The sequence below is a fragment of the Notothenia rossii genome, assembly GCF_949606895.1.
Source record: "Notothenia rossii genome assembly, chromosome: 6".
Lineage (NCBI taxonomy): Eukaryota > Metazoa > Chordata > Actinopteri > Perciformes > Nototheniidae > Notothenia > Notothenia rossii.
The window spans coordinates 59988538-59994537 of record NC_136909.1 but is presented as its reverse complement, the minus strand read 5'-3'; the positions used below and the strand labels follow the sequence as shown (position 1 = coordinate 59994537).

The 6000-nt window shown below is 43.6% G+C and overlaps 1 protein-coding gene across 1 annotated transcript in view; it reads left to right on the top strand.

The window, feature by feature from the left end:
* Nucleotides 1-3759: 3759 nt before the first annotated feature.
* Nucleotides 3760-6000, top strand: part of hs3st1l1 (heparan sulfate (glucosamine) 3-O-sulfotransferase 1-like1) — a 40900-nt gene continuing 38659 nt past the window's right edge. Inside the window, exon 1 of the mRNA XM_079688201.1 lies at nt 3760-4126. The gene's annotated coding sequence lies outside the window, so the exon portion shown is untranslated. The remainder of the gene's footprint in view (nt 4127-6000) is intronic.

The following is a 6000-nucleotide window of genomic DNA, read 5'->3' as shown; positions in this document are numbered from 1 at the left end:
GTCCATTTCCTGCCCGGCGCCTCTGCAACGCCTCGCATCGAAAAATAGACTTGAATCCTATTTTGAGCGGAGCCCAGCGCCGAGACGCTTCTGGGACGCTTCTGAGCCGTAACGCAGCGCGTCTGGTAGTATAGCACCCATTGAATAGAGTGGCTGCGATCTCTGCGAACGCTGCGGTGCAGCCGTAACGCGGCTGCAACGCGACGCAGACGGACTCGGTGGAATCTAGGGGTAACGGCCCGTCCACACAGCGGCATGCGTTGAAGCTTGCCGGCGGGCGTGTCTGAAACTCGACCAACAACCAATCACATGAACCTCCCGCCCCGGACGCACAAGCACGCGGTTTGATTGGCTAGAGCAGTGGTTCTCAAACTTAAAAGTCGGGCCCCCCCAACACAAATAGTCAGGCCCAGTGGCGGCGCCAGAGATTTCTTTTGGGGGTGCTGTGGGGTAGCTTGACGTTTCATAGAGGGTGCTCAAACATTTAGGGTTTCCCATTAATGTACCTGTCGCTACAGTGGAATTTTCTACTGCAACACTCCCCACACGCATATACACAGTGTTCCTGCAACTGTTACAATGAAGGCTCCATAGTCAGCTCACAGCATATAGGTGTAAGCAGGGGTCAAGTGCTATTTGTATAGGTGGTGTGTGGACCTCACATAGGGGGGTCCGGGGGCAAGCTCCCCCAGGAAAATCTTTTTTAAATATTGAAGTTAAATGCATCAATCTGGTGCACTTTGAGAGCAAAATGAAGAGATCTATGGATACATCTCTCAACACCCATTTGAGACAGAACTGTAAACAGATTTACTTTTTCTTTATGGATATTTTACAAATCACCCTTTTAAACTTTATTCTTGTTTTATTGTTTTTCACTTATTCTCTTATTTTTTTATAACTATAATGATCATATAAATGTGTGCCTCGGAAATAATTGTTTACATTAATGGTGACCAAAACGTTTGAGACCCACTGAGATAGCACTGAGAGAGTCCTTTAGCTCACTGAGTCTCTCAGTCTGACACTTTGTTGTTGAAAAAACTCCTTATATCCTTTGGCGTAGCTCGCTAGCACCAGAAGCTAACAACAACGATCTCCGGTACCGGTGCGCTCTCTCTCTCTCTCTCTCTCTCTCTCTCTCTCTCTCTCTCTCTCTCTCTCTCTCTCTCTCTCTCTCTCTCTCTCGCACACACAAAATGGCTCGTTCCACACACACACACAGAGCCGAGCTTTAATGAAACACAGAGACCCAGACGTAATAGTACTGTACTGCATCATATTATTTTCGAATCAATAATTTTTGAAATTATGATTTCTTTTTTTTTAATCTTTTTTTTTTAATTTCTTTTTTGTATAACCATTTTTCCTTCTGGTCTCTCGCGCCCCCCCTGGCATGCCTCAGAAGTTGAACATTGCTCAACTTTTGCAGCGAGCAATGCGTAGCGATGCTCCCACAATGCAGTTCGGCGAAGCGTAACGTCACCCCATTCAAAGTGAACGGGCAGAAGCGTTGAAGCTTCAACGCACGCCGCCGTGTGGACGGGCCGTAACAGTTCACGAGCATGCTCCACTAGCACGTGGATATAAGGCGCTGTTGTTAAAGAGGTGGAGTGAGAGTCCTCTCCTGTCAGACTGAGAGGCTGATAACTACAGCTCAGTGAGGTGAAGGACTCTTTGAGTTTTTAGAGAGTTCACTTTAGTCTAAGTAGTGGGTCTCAAACGGTTTCGTAATCATTTATGTAAATAAGTATTTCCAAGGTACACCTTTATATGATCATTGTAGTTATAGTAGTAAAAAATAAGAGAATAGCAGGCATGAAATAATTCCAACTCATACTATAGGACAGTAACACAAGAATAGAGTTTAAAAGGGGAGTGATTTGTAAAATATGCATAAAGAAAAGGAAGTCTGTGTTAAACAGTACGGTTTGGGTGTTGAGAGATACATCCATAGATTTAGTCCCTAACTTTGCTCTCAAAGTGCACCAGATTCATGCATTTAACTTCAACATTTAGAAAAAAATCTTCGCCCCGGACCCCCCTAGAGGAGGTGAGGTTCACCACCCGTCCACACCCCCTGTCAAATTGTCCCACCCACATTGAGGATGCTTCCTACGCCCATGGTTACTTTACATATTTGAATTAATGATGTGAAATATAGTCAAGTGTTAAATCAGGCTTTAGTTCCTGCTGGAGTAAATTTACAAGCTACCCTGCAGTATACAAAGTCATTCAAACTACCTGCACTTTAATGATCAATCATTATAAAACATATCATATATATTATTCTGAAATGGAACAATCTGCACATTAGTGCATCTGCAAAAGGACCAGGACGACTGATCCGTGTAAAGAAAATAATGAATGGGGCCATGTATCGTGAGATTTGGAGTGACAACCTCCTTCCATCAGCAAGGGTATTGAAGATCAAACGTGGCTGGGTCTTTCCGCATGACAATGATCCCAAACACACCGCCCGGGCAAAGAAGGAGTGGCTTCGTAAGAAGCATTTCAAGGTCCTGGAGTGGCCTAGCCAGTCTCCAGATCTCAACCCCATAGAAAGTCTTTGGAGGGAGTTGAAAGTCCTTGTTTCCCAGCGACAGCCCCAAAATATCACTGCTCTAGAGGAGATCTGCATGGAGGAATGGGCCAAAATACCAGCAACAGTGTGTGAAAACCTTGTGAAGACTTACAGAAAACGTTTGACCTCTGTCATTGCCAACAAAGGGTATATAACAAAGTATTGAGATGAACTTTTGTTATTGACCAAATACTTATTTTCCACCATAATTTGCAAATAAATTCTTTAAAAATCAGACAATGTGATTTTCTGGATTTTTTTTTCTCATTTTGTCTCTCATAGTTGAGGTATACCGGATGAAAATTACAGGCCTCTCATCTTTTTAAGTGAGAGAACTTGCACAATTGGTGGCTGACTAAATACTTTTTTGCCCCACTGTATGTGCTGAGATGCATGTTGCATAATGTTATTTTTGAATAAAATGTGATTTTTTTTCAACAACTCATTTGTATTTCTTCATTTACTGTATTTCTGTATACTCAAGCAATCTTTCTCTGCAGAAACCTCTATGTACAGAGCACAGATGAAAGTGCTTTAGATGTGTGTTATATTTGGTGCTAAAGTTTGCATTTGGTAAGTGTTTATGTAGTTTTGAGTGCAGTTCTTCACTTAGCAGGAGAAATGAGGTGTTTTGCACTTTGGGTGTGTGGTTTTGTGAATTGTGTTTAGTGTTTTGAGAAACTGAGCAATTAAAAAAAAATGGTGTGTTAGCAATCGAGAAAAACTGTAAGTAAACGATCTGAGTACTACCCAGAACATTACATTGTATAAAGAAGAAATACGATCCTTTTACAACAAACACTATACGCTCTTTTTAGGGTTTTAATAACATTGTGATCCTGCTACTAGTAATCCCCCAACGTTGTGAAATATATTAATCTTATTTTTAATGTAGTAACTGTAAGAGAGCAGTATACTGATTACCCAATCCCTGTAATTGTTTACAAACCAAGTCTATCAGTAACAGATAACATACAGGTTAATATCACTGTTTAGAGATGTATTGGGGATATGTGAACTATAAGGCACATTCAGTTGATTTTGATCAGAAGCTGGTATAATAATACTTTTTTATCACCTGATCACATCTATGTCTTATGACAGCTGAAAGAAGATGATTATAAAGGGATTACTCTGTGGTGAACTGTTAACGGCAGCTCTGCTCAGTCTGGTGTGCAGAGTGTCAGTGAGGGAGCACCTTGCTGCTGATCATCTGACGCTCAGCTCCGCCCCGCTGCTCCAGTCTGTACGCAAAGCGGCGGCTCCTGTACAACTCAACGCGCGCTCCCCAACACAGGCTGCTCTGCACGAGGCGGTGACGGACTCGAGTTATCTGCTTTGAATAAACAAGGGCTCCTGTGGTGTCTGCTTTCCAATGCATCAGTGATGAGAGTGTCCGGGAGGAGAGACGACGCACGCTTTTCTTCTGTGTGGACGGGGAGACAAAAGTGCGCTCCGTGGTTCAGCATCATCCTCCTCATCCTCCGGTCCTCAGATCATACCTAAGAGACACGCCGACCGAGACCCGACACCCCGAGCGAGGTAACCACATTTCCTTAACATAATTATTGTACTTTGTCGCTCCCGAACTCCACACACACACACACACACACACACACACACACACACACACACACACACACACACACACACACACACACACACACACACACACACACACACACACACACACACACACACACACACACACACACACACACACACGATATTCCTTTATGCAACACTTCAGTCTCCAGCCTCCAACAAAAGGATGTTTTTTTTTAGTTCACGGGCGATTAATTGTTCAATTGTTAAGCTAGAATAAATCCAGTGTCGCCTCGCAGCAAGCTGGCATTTGTATCGTTCATTCATGTGATACGAGTTGCCTTGTCTTCTCCCTGCTGATCACATTTACATCCTCTGTAATAGAGTATTGATCTAACTAATTAAAAAGCTACATCCAATAAATTAGCTTTATAAGCTCCCGGGAGAACACTATCTCCACTAGATCCTTTGGGGTTGTGCCATTAGAGATCTGCTTAACATCCATGTAGTAAAAGTTTGAGCTGGAATGAAGTTAAAGTAAGATCGTAAATTCGAACTGACATCAGTTCTGCCTGAGCAGTGGATGAGAAGACTGTATCTGGATGTTTTTAAGAATACATTCAAAGAGCAAACAAATGCAACTAATGGTAATTGGCACTGCTGTTCTCGGTGAAGTGCAGTCTTGATGTGGCATTGTTCTTCTCCCCCCCTGATGAAATTCCAGCAGCTAACGTCACTGATGCAAATTGCCACAGGCTGTGCAATTCACCTTTAATTATGAGCATGTGGGTGTTGGCTTACTTGAGCTGCAGCATTTCTCAAAAGCATAACATGGTGTTTGAAAACGCATAGTCCTGTGGGAGAAGGGGGAACAAACGGTCCGTCCACACACAGGCATGAAAAAAATCTTGATACTGGGCGTGTCTGAAGCTTGGCGATTTTTTGCGAGCATCGCGACCAACAACCAATCACATGAATCTCCCGCCCCCGACATACAAAGCAATAGCAATGTTAAAACGAAGTAAACTGGATATAAACTCCCCAAACGGGCGAAAACCTACCAGTTTCACCCACTATCTCTGCCACCTCCCTCCATGCCTGGTTCCTCCGGTTTGTATCCCGGTAAATAGTTCTGGTCGTAAAGAACCGGGTGATTTGCTATCGTAATTTCTCGTTTGGAATATGAGGAAATGAACTGCGGTCTGGCTCTCCCAGCTTTCACGCGGTTTGATTGGCTAGCGCTTGTACTGGCGGGATTTGCATAAACGGGATTTGATTGGCTGATGCCAGCTTCGAAAGCATCGGGATCATCAAAAGTTGAACATTGCTCAACTTTTCATGCTCAAGATGCTTGCATAGCCATGCTCCGCTCCCCACAATGCAGTTCGGCTAAGATTAAAAATCTTTTACGTCACCCCATTCAAGTGAATGGGCGAAGCTTTGAAAGATTTTTCCCATGCCTGTGTGTGGACGGGCCGTAAGGCTGAGGACGACGGAAATGAACCGAAATCGTTATCAAAAAAGTATTCCGTCCACATGCAATAGGCACCAGAAACGTGTCCTCCTCCACACCAGACTGAGACCGCTGGAGACGTTGCAGTACATATGCCGGGCCTGTAAGTGGCGCTGTACTTCCGCCACAAAATACACCAAAAGCAGCGAAGAAGAGTTCTCGTGCATGCATGGTGCATGGTTGCCCTTCTGTTTATTCTCCGCGCTGGATTTAGCAGCAGAGGTGGGGTTTCGCCGGTCAACATATCCGTTAAAGTTTAAATCTTCCGGACAAAATTAGAAAAGTGCCGGTCAAAGGTCTTCTTTGTTATTTATTGAGCTTTAAAACGAATGTATAACGACTCTATATAATAATATAA